Genomic DNA, 15975 nt, shown 5'->3' on the forward strand with positions numbered 1-15975 from the left:
TTTTGAAAATGTGACATCAGTGGGTTCATTCAAATCAATGGACCTGCTTCAAACTTAGTTGTTCTAACTATACAAGGAAATATGGAATTCAATTAAATGATTTGGATTACATACACCACTGACCACTGTTTGTTTTAGAATGTTTAATATGTAAATAAATAAACAAATACACACATAAATAAATATAAAGACTCTAGATTAGAATAGGCAAAATAGTTTGATGTTAATATAATATATGCCACATTTTTAGAATCCATCACAAATCTAGATAAAGAATACAGTATAACAGTTGTGTGACATTAGGAATGGCACAGTGTTCCAGATTAAACCTTACGTTACAATTTCGAGGTTCTTTGTTTTGACACAGATATAACAGATGGATTATGTTAGTTATTGTTTCAGCCAAATACAGCGCAATGCATTGAAAGAAAGTCACTATGGACATTGAAGCCTGTGAATGAACAATTAGTAAACCGAAGGACACATTACACAAATAGAATGTGTTATGAAACCCATTATTATGTTACAACTATAGTAGATAAATGGATGAGTGCAATTTTAAGTGGGTTCCAGTCCCTTGTGATGTCATATTGTTGAAGAAAATAATGTTCTCAACAATATGACATCATGATCCACTCTCCTGAGGCAGTACAAAATATTCAGTAGTGTAATTTGCTATTTTGATAATCTAATTTCACTATTTTTAAAGGTATTGTATGCTTACATTGTGAGAAGAGTTGCACTTTTAGAATGCAAACTCTGGTAGCACAATTTTTTAATACCTTAGGCAATGTAAAACAGACCATCTGTAAATGAGTTTGGATATCTTATCAAGGCCTAGCAGTCAAGTCAATGGTTGTGCTTTTGGCAGCCAACAAGAAGAGTCAGACCCATGGGACAGTATGGGAAACACTTGAAATCTTTAATGGCCCGGTATACCATATTCCAAATGGACATTTTTCTTTTAAGGCCAAAGGTTCCAGCAGACATGCCTTGTGGGATTGTGCTGGCAGCAGTTATGCGTGTAGTGCATTTTAAAAGTCAATCAATGGTAACTGTACATAAAGTTTCTGTTGTCCTCTACAATGCTCACAGTCCTGTACATTTCAACTAGCCTTGTAATAGTTAGGGTCCCAGTGTGGGCATTTTATACTATATCACTGGCAGTTTGCAGCAATAAACAAAGAAGGACAAACTAACTTGATTACACATTTTCAAGAACTCTGTAAAATAATCACATTCAACTGCATTTGGAAAGTAAAAGAAACATATCGACCAAGCTCATTTGTGATGTGTGTACAGAAATGCCCAGGTGTGGTACTGAAATTAAGACTGATATTGTTGGACAGATGATCCACAGATAGATACTTAAAACTACCTTTAATTACTAAACAAAATTACAGTGGCCTAAAACCATTATAAATATACATACGGTAGAATGGTACCCAAAATGTAACTGAACAAAGACCTCCATTCTCAGTGAATAACGACTTCTCTTGTTTTCACAGAGACAGTCTACCGTGCTGCATATATCAGCCGCATTTCTTAGACGGATTGGCTATGACTCTAAATGCTGGGGCTCTGATTGGACAGCTTCCTTGTCAAGCCTAGCCTATGCTCCGCTGTCCCTATTGTGTTTCTCTGAGGCGTATAGCTAGTGCAGAGAAGCTGATTTGGGTACACTCGTCAGACTCAGAGTCACTGCACTATTCTCTGCGGGATGGCTGCAATAACCAAGCGGGTACGTGCGAGATGTTTATTCCTAACGCAATGGTTCGTCCTTTATTTTTATGCTCCAGCATTGCTGATTAAATATTTTGCCTGCAACTAGCATAGCTTTCCAGCTATAACTATGCTTCCTAACCTTCACATATTCCGTTAAAGAGGATATAGTGCTGCCACTTAACCGCTGATTATCAGTTGGTTTTTGGGGGTTTTTTTGTTTTGTTTTTTTTTGTTTTTTTTGCAAGTCTTCATAATAATAATAGTTATTTTCGCACGCACTTTTCTTCAAATACTAGCACATTCACTGTACATGTGGGGATGTTGCAATACTCGTGTCATTCTTGCTGAGGTTGATATTTCCCGGGTTTCGATATTTGATTCACAGTTTTGATTGAGTCATTGTTGGAGTTACCATCCCAAACACAGTTTAATTCGTTTAGTAAAGACTACTTTTAAGGGATGTTCGTTTTTATAGTCTGCTTTTGTTGTTTTCTATTTTTTTTTTCATAAGGACACAGACAAATCAGCCGGTTAGATATACAAAATAATCTACTGTTCTTCGTTTCACTGATCTACTGTTCTATAAGTAGTATACTGTTATTGCAAGTTGCACCGCATGTAACTTAATGAAACGACTGTGTTAAAACCTAAACAATTAAAAAAAAAAAAAAAAAAAAAAAAACCATAAGTTTCTATGTGGATTTTCATTCATTTTAGATTTAACTATGTTGCATTTAGTGTTTTAGACCATCTTTAACAGATCTATACGACAGAACTTAATTACAGGTACCTTTACAATCATCAAGCCACACACAGATTGACCATACTGCAGATTAAGTTTTATGGGATATCGACTGTGCGTTTTTAATGATATAATTGTATTATGGATGTTGGTATATTATAGCCGATGTTTGGATATTACTAAAGCTGATGTTTTATTCATCCAGTGAGCTTTGTATTGTGAATAATCAAAGCAAGAAGTTATTGTCTACACACAACTAAAATCTCAGTTTGTCATTTTCAGCACTAGTCTTTAATCAAATATTGCCTTTGCTTACAGTGCATAGTTTCAGTGGATGATGTTAATTGTGGGCACCTTCCAGTCACAAAAACTGACACACACACACACACACACACACACACACATATATATATATATCAACAGCTTTGTGTGTAAGATTGCCATTATGATGTGATACAGGTTATTATCACTGATATCCATAGAACATTTCCCCAGCTAATGTTACAGTAGAAACCATCATGAGGTCCTCAATAATTGACTTACGAGTCATTTCAATGGAGACTTTAATTCCAATGTATTTGTGTAATCAAAATGTCAGCTTGTAATAAAACTACATTGTGTAAAACTACAAACAGATTTATTAATTTGGCGAAATAGAGAACGTTTTTGAAGGCAACTCAGTTCTTTGATGGCCTCTGAATCTTGCAAACATCTTTTTTCTTTAATTTGATTTAGGCTTTCTTCTAACTTTAATTTCAAATCATTGATTTTCTCAAGCCCTGGGGAGGAGTCAAGTTGTTAGGATTTCTTGCTTCAAAGTTTCATTCATCAATGAATAGATTTTTGTTTTTAAAGCAGGGTACACAGTGACAGTGAGCCATAAATATTTTTTCTGTATTCTGATAATCTAGTAAAGCTAAAGAATAAGATAAGGTGTACATGCTTCAGATCATTTACTACCATGCTGTAAATGTTCAGCTTTGCCTAAACACAGACATATGAGTCACAATATTGCTTCACAGTCGACAGTCAATTACACAATTTGGGAATGTTAGTTTTTAGTTTTGGGTTCTAAGTTTGTACTTTGTGAATTTAGTACAGTCAATATGTGTAAATGATACAGTTTAAGTTATTGGTGTTTGTGGACCTGTTTACAAGTAGCCCAACTATAGAGTATGGTTACAAATGGTAGTTACCTTGTTCTAATTCTAAACTGGTTCATATTAACTTACAAATATCCATTGTCAGGTGCATACTAAAGCTAACATGAACCAGGAGATCTGTGAAACAACCTAGGGTGTATCTATAGATCTCCTTTCAGTTCTCTCTGGAGAGCTTACAGATCTTACGGAGACCATTACCAAACAGCCGCTCGTCGTCTGAAATCGTTTTATTAGGAGAAAGAGGGTTATGGATTTGGTTTAAGATTAGCCAATGAAATACCATTCCCTAAAGGGTAGAGGTTTTCATTATGGCCTGGGGGAAATACTGTACTGTATGTGGCTTTCAAATATCTCAGATATTAGTTATTTGACAGAGAAAAAAACATTGAATTAGTGCACACTGACTGTTAAGGGTCAGTCAATAGATGCAATGAGAGTAGTTATTGATTCTAGTGTATTCTGTCATAAGTTATGCACAGTAAGTATGCCAGCTCTTTGGTCTTGGGTTTCTGTAAGATAAGTGGTTTAATTCAACCTGGTTGGTTCAGATAACTCTCTCTTGTCTGAGAACAAACTCATATTTTAACATGTTTTAATAAATGGCAACCTTTATCTTTGCTTTTCACTTGTTAATGTATCAAAAAAATACTCCCCTTTACTTGTTTGTCTTCTACTGTATACAATACTGTTTACACATAGGAGGAATGAAAAACTTTTTTGCTTTGTATTCCAGTAGTAATTGCACTGTTGTAAAAAGCTTTATTGGTAATAGAATAAACCTAGCATAATGAGTAGAAAACATTGTTACATTTAGTGTTGAATGTTAATGGTACTGAAATAACTTAATTTATTTTTTTGCTTAAGGAATTATTAAAACACAAAAAATAACCTTACATCCTCAAAAAACACCTACTGATTAATACATGGTCTCTTATTTCTCTATCTTGTTTATATATGCATTTCAAGAAGCACTTTAGATGTGGGGCATGACCCTTTATTCTTTTAAGTACTTTGCACCATCTCCAGTTTTATAGTCATCAGCAAGCACTGAGTATGCAGAATATTTCATGGAAAAGTGTGAGGGTGTGAGAGCAAAAGCACTGTAGAACTAAACACTGCCTCTGCTCTGCAGCATTTTAGACTGCCATCTATTATGTAATTTAACATCAAAATCCAGAATGATGGCTGTCATGGGACCATATATGTTAATAACATGATCGCTGCTCTGTCACTGATTACAAGAAGAAATATCCCGGGAAATGTTACATAATTATTCTTTACTCAAAAAGTAATCTTCAGTTCACAAAGCAAAATATTGTATGTTTCTTGAGACTTGCCTTGTGGACCAGGCTTTAGAAGTCACTGACTGGCAGTTTTAGCATGCCCCCTGCAGCTTTAAAGCACTACAAGGGTGAGATCTAAAAAAAAAAAAAAAAAATATAAGGATATTTAGACTGTGGCAGAGCAGGCATTTGTTTTTTCCATGTATCCATTTATACTGGAGCAGCGTGAGGCTCTGCGATTTTGTTTACCAGCATGCACAGCACTACTTTATTAATAGTCACTCTGGCAAATTTGCACATGCTTCACAACAACTGTGGTGGTACAGGGTTTTGTTAATAGAGAAGTTATGTGCTTGAAAGAATTCTAAATTCTTGTTTATTGCTTATGTTTTCCTCCCTCAAAGCTTCTAGTTGCCTCAGTAAAGTTGTCATTTTTCAGTATCCTACAGCCACTAACCCAATCCCCCCCCCCCCCCGTTTTCCCATAGTAGTTCTTCAGAACAGCCACTGCTAACCCTTTTTCTTTCCTTTTCATAAAATAAAGAGCAATTTGGTGTTTACTAAGCACAATGCCAGCTATTAATTATTCCTAATGTTCTTCACAGAAACTGGGCATGCAGGAGACGTGTACAAATAGTACATTAGTACCTACAGCCCCTCCATTCACAGCGGCATATTCCACTTCTGTGCTGTATGAGTTATAACCTCAAGTGTTACTAGAGAATAGTATTAGAAACTAGAAATCTTGAGTTGCAGTATTTGCTTTGATGGCTGTACCACCTTTAAATGATGCTTGATTAGGGTTAGCGAATCTTTAATAAGACCAATTCAGATTAAAGTTTTAATGCAGAAATACATTATGTAAACCTTTGTACAGAGTAAAAATAGTTTTATTAGCATGGAGTCCTAGACGCAAAATAAATCCATTGGACGGAAACATATTATGTCTTGTGTTGAGTGGACGCAAGGAATGGAAAGGGACACAGACATGCATATTTGTGAAATACTTCCATGTTTTTAAAAAAAAAAAAAAAAAAACAACACTTTTTTGCAATATAACAGCATTGATTAAGGTATACTCCAGTCCTGTAAGTGACAGCAATAAGCCTCATAGTTGGTTTTGCCAGCAATTTTAAGGAGATTTACTTTTAGGCCCTGTCCACACTAAATAACCAATCTCGAGAACTGTACTGAAAAACTTTTTTTAATTAATCCAGCTGAATACGATAGTATACCACCATGCACTGTATTTTATTTTAAAATAATGTGTTATGCCCCATATTAACAGAGGTCCATGTTGCTAAGAAATAAAATAAGCATTTTGGAAAAAGTAAATGCGAACACACACACACACACAAATAGGGCTTGAAGTTTCCAGGTTTTATTTTTAATCAGGTGACAGATTTAGCTGATTCTGTTTCATAACTCAACTCAGAGAAAGCTGTTAATTGCAAAACAGTCTTTGCTTTTACCTTCATATCTTACCTGAGCCTAATTCTGGTCCAACATTACAATCTTCCCTTTCCAGTCTGATGTCGGACCCTGTCCGAAGTCATCAAAAAGACGTAAAGCACAGGTCTTTATTTGTTTTTTCTCCATCAAAACCTTTTGATGGCTGAGTGAAACTGATGAAACCGAATGAAGTAAACAAAAAATAAATAAATAAAAGTAAAAGGGGCATAACAGCAAGTCAGTTGTCAATCTGAAGTTTTTTTGCTAAGCAGTCAGCATCTTCAAGGAATTCTCATGAAGGAGAATGTTCATCTGCATCTCGGCCATCTACTTCTGACTACGAGAGACCCCCATCTCCCTCAGCCCCTAGTTGGCCCACACTGGGAAGTTTTGGCTTTAAAACATGTAGTGCCCATCACAATATTCTGACATTACAATTTGCTGGTCAGATTATAGCACCACCAGTCAATTGACTATGGAAGAAGGAAATGCTAAAATGGAATAAGGTTAGGATTAAAGTTAGGATATAACACTGTGACAGAAATACAATGATTCTAGGTTGTAAATCTCCCTTCTGACCTGTGAGGTCACTAAGCAGAGAGAATAAAGTTCCTTGGACGGGGTGGTCTGACAATTCTTTCCCAGGGTTCAAGGGAAGACGGCCAGCCAAAAAGGGTGATCTGTTCCTTCGCATTTGGTTTTGTAAAATAAACTGAGAAGGACTGTGAGAGACCCTTTTAAGCATCAATAGCAGTATGGTGAGTGTTTTTTTGTTTGTCAGCGTGTAATCTTCTTGTTTGGTACACCACACTGGAGGGCTAACACGATTCCGGAGCTGTTGCTGAGGGCCAGCACTAAAGCTGGAACAGCACTGCACAACTGTCACAAATAATCTGTATCACCCACAACGAGCACTACTGCACTCACCCAGGACTGGTGACCGTGTATGTACAATTGTGGGGCAGATATATGTGGGTTATTGTTTGGGTCTGCAAACTCGTTATTGTTTATTATAATTGTTGTTGGTAACCAGACCTGGATACAAAAAAAATAAACACCACTTTTCCAAACCGGATGTTTCATTACCACACTGCATCACCCCTGCACCTGCATTTACTCAGCCACTTTGTGACAAACACCCATCAGAATTTGACTTTGTCAAAATAGTATCATCTTCTGTTTTAGTTATGGCATCCAAACCATATTCTTTACAACAGACCTGAGCCTGTCATTCCTCTCACCCCATCCCTCTGGCATGTCTAGAAATATTCTGCTAAATGAAAAATAAATATATTTATTGACAACAATTGCCAAGTATGTGTTTGCCTGGGGTAAAAGGACAGACATTAATATACATTAGCCACCAGGTTTTATATGTAATGTGTTGTCATTTGTGAGATATTTTGGTAAATACAGTGTTCTACTAGTATTATACATTTGTCAGCTTGTAAAAAATATTAGAACATGAAAAAATTTCATACCAAACATTTGAAATATTAAAGATGTGTAAGAAATATAAATGTACTATATTAGCAGCACAGCTATATATTTTAAAATGATAAAATAATACAGTAAGGACCCACTCCTTTTGGTGATTCCTGTGAAAGCCTTCCATAAGCATAACATCCTGGTGTATTTTATGCCGAGATCATGAACTGTATAGGGTTATCAGCTTATGTAGCCAAAGCAGGACACATTTCCTATTGAATTAGACTGAATAACGTTTATTAAGTACAAACAGCTTTAAACATCAGAGATCTTGAAAATTGAATCACCAAAGACCTTGTCGAGGGCTGTTTCTGCTCACGAGAAAGGTGGTTTTTAAAGTTACATACAGCCAGCCCTAAAGTTACAGCAATTATGTGATGTTTTCAATATACTTGTGACAGTCAACAGGACTGGAAACCAGTCAATTACACATTCTGAACATTATAAAAGGTGTTTTTGACAGCTTGATTTACTATTTAAAAAGAAAGTTATTTTTTTAGATCAAGCGTAGGCCAGACCAAAGTAACGTACAGTTATGTATGACAAGTCTTTTTTTAAATTTTTTTAAATTATTTTAAAGCAACACCAGTGTGAATTTTTTTTTTTTTTTTTAATATCCAAAAGTGCCTTTTCTTTTGCCATTCCCCCCTAAAACTGGTAGCAGCACAGGGGGGAAATCCCTCCAGCACACAACAATGAAATTGAAGCCCTGATTTTAATAATTATATAGACAGCTGTTTTGAGTGTCGGTTTCATTGGAATAATGGGCAGGCCTTTGAACACACCAGTGTAATTTCAGTGAAGGATAGAAGCTGAGTGGTTCTGAGATTTAAAAAGTAAAGCCTTTATGATTTTGGGTTATAACAGCTATACTGATTCTGTAGTGAGTTACTGTAGTATATCATAGCAATACCTATAGAAGTTCTTGAAATCAATATACCAGTACTATAAGTGATGCAGTCTATTCTCTTGTCTCTGTTGCAAGTCATCGTTGCCAAGGCTACCTGCATTCTTTTTTGTATTTAGTTTTTTGACATGAGTTCTTTGTTTATTAATTTTGCTCATTATAACAACATTATTAGGCCTAATAGACTGCTCAGATTAAAGTCATATTTGTAATGTTAGAGAAAAGCAGTACACCTGTGAAACTGTAATGGTCTTGAAAAAAAATGGTGTAATGAATAAAGATATTCTTTATTAAGAAAGCAAATGTAGATCTAGGCAGTATTTATATGAGACATTTTCCAAATGGAGGTATTTCCTATATCCTCACATTGAAGCGTGGTATAATTAAAAACACTAAGATATATTTTGCAGACATTCTGCTAAATATTCTCTTAAGCTCTTTTTGAGTAAAAAAAAAAAAAATCTTTATAAAGTAAAGGAAATGTCACAAATTTGCCTGAAATGTATCTTCTTATAAACATGAAACTAGTATAACACAGTACAAGTTTAGTTTAGAAACACATAATGAAATAACTATAAAACACACATTTGTGCATGGAAAAGAACACATAACTATGGTGAAGTATTACCGGGGTTAACGTTTGGACACAGCTGCCATAGAGGCCAAGAAATGCTGTTGTTCTTTGACTAATCACATTACAGATTTGAGACTAGCATTTATACAAACCTTTTAAAGTCTTCCTTACCATCCATCAAAGTCATATGTCTGGTACAGTGAGATCATTCTGTTCAATATCCTGTTAAACAGATCATGTGCTGAAGAATCAGGTCATGGAACATTTTGTGTGTCCTGTGAATATCACACATATTACATTTAAAAAAACAAAAGAGCAGATCAAATTCCTATTGAATTACAGATTCTAAAGAGGTATGCAGAATATTTTGGCATTTCAAAGACTTGGCTTGACTTACTGTTCTTAAATGTTATCGTACGTGGCATGTTGACATAAAGTCACAAAAGCATAATAATGTTGCACACACCTTGAACATCTTGCCACAATGTTGCTTGTCATTTTCTTGGGTGAGTTTTCTTTCTTTGACTTGCTCCATCTTACAGTAGTGTATTCGGAAGGCTTGTGTCATATTTTCTACTCCAGATTTCTCCATGCATTTTTCATGGAATAAATTAACCTTGTTTTTTTGGCAGCTAACACCCTATCCCAGCACCCCTGCTCTCCCCTTTTACTGTTCTTGCTTGTAAACAGTCTCTTCGCCAGCATGGACAATCTGGATTTTGTCAAGCTCGCCGGGGGGCCCCCAAATGGCAGTACCTGTGAGAAGTTAAAAGGCTTAAAGGAAAGTGTTCATGCTTTGGTACATCAAAATCGCAGCGACTAGCCTGACATTAATGTAATGCTGTTGAATGAAACCTTCTCTTTTTTTCTTGCCAAAAGCTGCAATGCTACTATGTTTTAAAATTCTTCTGCCTAAAAAAAACCTCATAACAACAGCCTCTCCCAAGTTATTGCGATAATTTGCATTTGTTGAAATTTAGAATTGACAATAGCAGCTGTTGTGTATGTTGTGTTACAAAAGGCAAAAGAGACAGGTACGTTTGACTAATAATCATGTTCAAGTGCTTATGATGTGTTTTGGGAACTTGTCAGTAAAAGAGCTTAGCTTATAAGATCTATCATGTCACAGCAATTAAGCAAATAGCAAAATAATAGCCAGGGCCGGTGTCAGCACCCAGGCAAGTGCACAGGGCCCCAAAGCCAGAGGGGGTCCCACACACATGCAGCAATAAAGTTGGAAATATGAGTAAATGTACTATTTCTGTGCCACTTATCTTACTCAAGCAGTCTTTAAGACTAGAAGTGTTTTGTTTTCACTCAACTAAACTGTATGCATGCAGTGCAGTGAAAAAGAAAAGACGCTGAAATCCTATACCAGTAGTTTTAATTAAACATGTATTTATTTTACTATTTTCACATTGTGCAGTAATGTGTCAAAGTCAGCAGCATGATTTACTGTGTGTTACTGGTATATTGGAGTTAAAAGAGAGTGTGCTACAGGTATTCATTTGATTTGTGTACAGGCCTACTGTACAGATTTATTAATTTAATTTTTTTTTTTTTTAAATCAGACAACTCGTGTCTCCAGACGTGTCCTGTTTAGCGAGGGACTACTGATTATAAAAATCTCTTTGAAAGAAAAATATTTTTGATTTGGGGTGAAGATTGGTGGTGGGGGGGGTCCCACTGAAGGTCCATTGCCCAGGGTCCACAAAAACCTGGCGCCGGCCCTTATAATAGCCAGTTTAACTAACTAAGAAGTTAATGAGTCGAAGAGGGGAATGAAAAACTAAACTTACACCGCTGGTAGTTTTTGTTCTCTTTTTGAGCTGGTACAACAACAACTCTAAAAGGATACTTGCTCTCATTTATACTTATATATTACCTCTTTGTGAACGCCCATGACCAATCCTCGTCTGAGTGATCTGCTTGTAATGGCAACTGAAAAATCATTTGTGAAAAAATTATTTTTGATTTTGGAGAGGGGGCCCCTAAATGCATTCTTTACCCCCCCCCCCCCCAGCCTTTTGTGAAGTGACACCCCTGATTGTAGTCCACTTTTCCTTGCACTTCAGTGTTAAAAAAAAAAAAAAAAAGGCTATTTAAGTAATGTAAAACTAGCTCATGTTTAGTGTTTCTTAGAAGCTGACAGAAGCTACAGTGTGCCCTGGCTTTAGTAATTAGTAATAGGCCTGCCTGCTGAGCACTCCCAGTGTGCACAGGGCATTTGTGACAAACATACTGAGAATTTGCTGGATTCAGTCTTTGGTTTTAAGCACAGCAGCAATCATTAATCCCAGTCACTGATATAATTAAAAAAAATAAAATAAAAAAGACTGTATTACCAGGAATGGATCAAACTGCTATGCAATGGGAGTCTTATTTCCATAATAATACTGGACATTTGTTTTAATGTGTCTAATATTTGTCAAGTACTGTACAGTAGGGTAATTAAATTACATTATGCAGGTGATTTATCACCATTCAGAAACACACATATAACTTGATGACCTTAGAAAGTTTTCGTTTTCTCTAAGTTGTATGCCGGATGCAGACTTTTTTTCCCGAAGGAGTAAACAAGATAGAGCAGCTTCCAAAGATATACAAATGAGTAACATATGACAATAATGTGATGTGATGTATTGATTGTATTGAAGGGAATTTGGCCCAAGATTAACTTGGATGATATAATTTGTTATCTGTGCCAGTGACTGTACATGGAATCCAATCAGTGCTGATAAAGCACAGGATGGTGCATAAGAAATGGAAAACATCTTTGCTGGCAGGTTCACTATTCATTTCTGCCACCTTACTGGTACGATATTGAGTACTTTAATGTATTGGGGGTGGTATAGTAGCTGCTGCAGGCACTTTAAAATAAAAGCAATAAGTCCTCATGTTCAGAACCTGCACCAGCTATTTTCTCTATAATCCTTTTGAAGATGCCTCTGTAAAACTGTAGGCTTCATTGTATGCAGCAGTTTTGAAATAGGTGGTTCTAGAGAGATTCCATCAATGCATGCCAAAGGGAAGGTCTCTAAAGTAAATGTAAAGGTAGACTGTAACAAACAAAATAAATCTAAAAATGTACCTGGCAGATTAAAAAGCACATTTGAAGCCTTTACACAAACTGGTGCTAGAATGCAGTATATGTAAATTGGATACCTCTTGACTGTGCTCCCTGGACACACACGCACACACTCACATTTCGTTAATACCCATTCCTATCTTTTCTAAAAACTAACACTCTAAAACTAATGCATTCTCTAATTATAGTTATAATACTACTGTGAGTTGAAAACAAGCTGGAATTTGAATGCATATTTCTGTTGGCTGCTCCTGGTTCATAATAATATGATGAGTCGGCTGTTGATATCTAACCCTAGGGTTAGAGCCCAGCATGAGAGCAAACATAAGCATTTTGTATTAAATGTATTTTGAAAATAATTGGGTTATTTTGCTAGAATTCCCTCTATTTTCAAGTATTTGTTCCTGAGAACGTGCCATTATTATTATTATTATTATTATTATTATTATTATTATTATTATTAAGTGAGCCATTCAACTGTCCCAATACTTTGTGATTGTGGAGTCTGGAACTATTATAGCTCAATATGGAAACCATTTATCTGAAGGAGGCTTCCATTCTCCAAACTTAAGAATGCACTATTTACACTGGGAAATTGTGTTTGTTTGTTTATTTGTTTATTTTATAACTTAATCTAATAGTAACTGTTTAACATTATATTGGTCTACAGGGCTTGCCAGGATGTAGAGCAATAAAGCGACAACTGTCACCACTCATTGCAGGTCCAGCTATGATGCAATATCTAATCCTGACCCAACCAGCATGTGCTTCCTTAGGGATTTACTCACAACAAACTCACAATGAAAGCAAATCTGCAGGAGATTCAGTATAGCATGAGCCTAACCCATATAATACATGCCATATTACACATACACAACTAGGCCAGAGGCCTGGTGCAAAGTTTACCGCAGGAGAGAGGCCATCTGGCTGGCTTCAGTACAGTACATTCCATTTTAAGATAGAATTGTGTAACGGTGCTGTAGTCATGAAATGGTGTTAGTCAGAACTCACATATCCGACCCTATAAAATTGTAACTTTAGTGACAGTTAAACGCGTTTGACGCATATCTGGTTATTTCATTTTGTCCCGTTCCAACCCCTGTCTGTTTTTCAGGGAAGACAAAAAGTTACAATATGAAAAATACGTATTTGAAAGGACTGTGTTTTAAAATAAATAGGCTTACATTTAGATGTACTGTATTAGTTTTGTTGGTACAGTACTATATTTTTAACAGAAGTAGTATTGTAATTCAGCACGATATGATTCTGAAAATATCACTTACCAAAACTGGAGGCGATACGTTAACTGTAATACAGTACATACTTTTAAACCCATAAGTATTGTAGCTGTATGTAAAATTTCCCATTAACGACCTAACGGCAAAATGAAATCATAATGTTATCCATGCACATAACGACATAAAACATAAAAGGCAATGCAATTTAGCAAAACCAAAAGATCAAAAAGTTTCCAGAATTAAAATTATCCCAAGTCAGTATTCAAAATTGCAAAATATAGTGCTTGATAAGGCTCTAATGTCACAGTTCACTTGCAAATGAAAATGCACAAATGCAACAAAAGATCACAGATAAAAAAAAAAAAAAAGATACAATTACAGTATTTAAAACTGTTTAATGATTAACTGTTACATTACCCTACCTTGTCTCTTAGCTGTATTTTGGCTGCATTTTCGTCAGGTGAAACTTGAGGGAGCACTGTGTAACTGCACAATATAAGACAGACTGATTTGGCATTGGAGAGGTATAATTTTTAGAAAATGCAGCCTGTGACAGATATTGAGATAAATTGTAACACTGAAGAGATAGGCTTTGTATCAGAAAACTGGTGAAGGAGTTGGAAATCGCGTGTGACAGGTAAGTGCATTCATTTGTTACATATATATATAATGGGGATTTATTTTATTCTTAATGCAAGGGCGGTAAAATGCAACTGACGTGTATCTGGGTAATGGATAGCAGAGTTCTGACTGTATTGTATTGAAATTTGCATGACAGGTCGTATGGAAAAGCCAGAAAGATGTATTGTTATTTAAAGGCATAATGCTTTGTGCACATCTGGTTCATAGCACAGCAGTATGCCTAGCTAAAACAGAACTTATATTAATCAACATTGCAGCACTGAGTAACAGTGCCTGTCTTCAGTGTTTCTTATCAAACGGTTTTTTACCCTAGAAAGCCAGATTTCTACCCCCTGAATGGCACCATAAAATTACGCCAGCCTTAAAAACAGAATCCTACAAAAAATAAATGTGGGGGGGAATATGAACATGCACAGCAATTGTAAAAAAATTAATTTTGTCTTGCAGAATTAAACCTACTGTAAGAGCAGTGCTTTATAAATAAGAGGGGGTTAAGGGGTCCAACAGTTTCTAGACTGTATTGAGATAATGGGTTTTATAAATATGCTTTATCAAATAATGTATTCAGAGTATGCTTACCATGCACAGTGTACCATACTCATTAATCAATACCAGTGCAACAAAACAATACAGCTGCTGTGTTTGACCAGACATAAAATCCATATACTTTTTGCCAGGGTGGTTAACAGTAGTTTTTACTCCATAATATTTTACTGTAATGACTGGTTTAATGTTTACTGTGTCTGGAAGAAGAAATCATGAAAAAGGGTAAAGCTTGAAAGTGCAAGAACGTTGATTTAGTAGCCCATTGACTTAGTACAGGTACTGTGGGTGTGTTTATGGGGAAAAGGGTGGACTATTGAAGAAATATAAATGTGGTTACTGTTGTAGCATCCACTGCAGTCAAAGCAGAAGATAAAAAAAATAAAGAAATACAATGTATTAGCACATGAGTTACACGTGTGTGTGTGTGTGTGTATATATATATATATATATGTATATGTATATATACTCACACACAGTGGCTCTCAAAAGTATTCACCCCCCTTGGACTTTCCCATATTTTATTTTGTTACAACATGGAATCAGAATGGATTTAATTAGGAGTTTGTGCCACTGATCAACACAAAAAAGTCCATAATGTCAAAGTGAAAAATAAAATCTACAAATTGTTCTAAATTAATTACAAATACAAAACAGAAAATAATTGATTGCATAAGTATTCACCCCCTTGAGTCAATATTTGGTAGAGACACCTTTGGCATCAATTACAGCTATGAGTCTGTTTGGATAAGTCTCTACCAGCTTTAAACATCTGGACACTGTAATTTTTGCCCATTCTTCTTTGCCAAATTGCTCAAGCTCCATCAAGTTGGATGGGGACCTTTGGTGAACAGCAATTTTCAACTCTTTCCACATATTCTCAATTGGATTGAGGTCCAGGCTTTGACTGGGCCACTCCAGGACATTGGCCTTTTTGTTTTTAAGCCACTCCAGTGTGGCTTTGGCTGTATGTTTGGGGTCATTGTCCTGCTGGAAGATGACTCTTCTCCCAAGTCCCAGGTCTCTTGCAGACTTCAGCAGGTTTTCTTCCAGGATTTCTCTGACCTTTGCAGCATCCATTTTGCCCTCTATCTTCACGAGCTTTCCAGGCCCTGATGCAGAGAAGCATC

The 15975-nt window shown here is 35.9% G+C and overlaps 1 protein-coding gene across 1 annotated transcript in view; it reads left to right on the top strand.

Annotated features, from left to right (window-relative positions):
• Window positions 1-15975, top strand: part of LOC121323074 (beta-1,3-galactosyltransferase 1) — an 86476-nt gene continuing 70501 nt past the window's right edge. Inside the window, exon 1 of the mRNA XM_041263806.1 lies at window positions 1-1741. The gene's annotated coding sequence lies outside the window, so the exon portion shown is untranslated. The remainder of the gene's footprint in view (window positions 1742-15975) is intronic.

This window comes from Polyodon spathula, chromosome 11 (assembly GCF_017654505.1).
Source record: "Polyodon spathula isolate WHYD16114869_AA chromosome 11, ASM1765450v1, whole genome shotgun sequence".
In the NCBI taxonomy this organism is placed as follows: Eukaryota; Metazoa; Chordata; class Actinopteri; order Acipenseriformes; family Polyodontidae; genus Polyodon; species Polyodon spathula.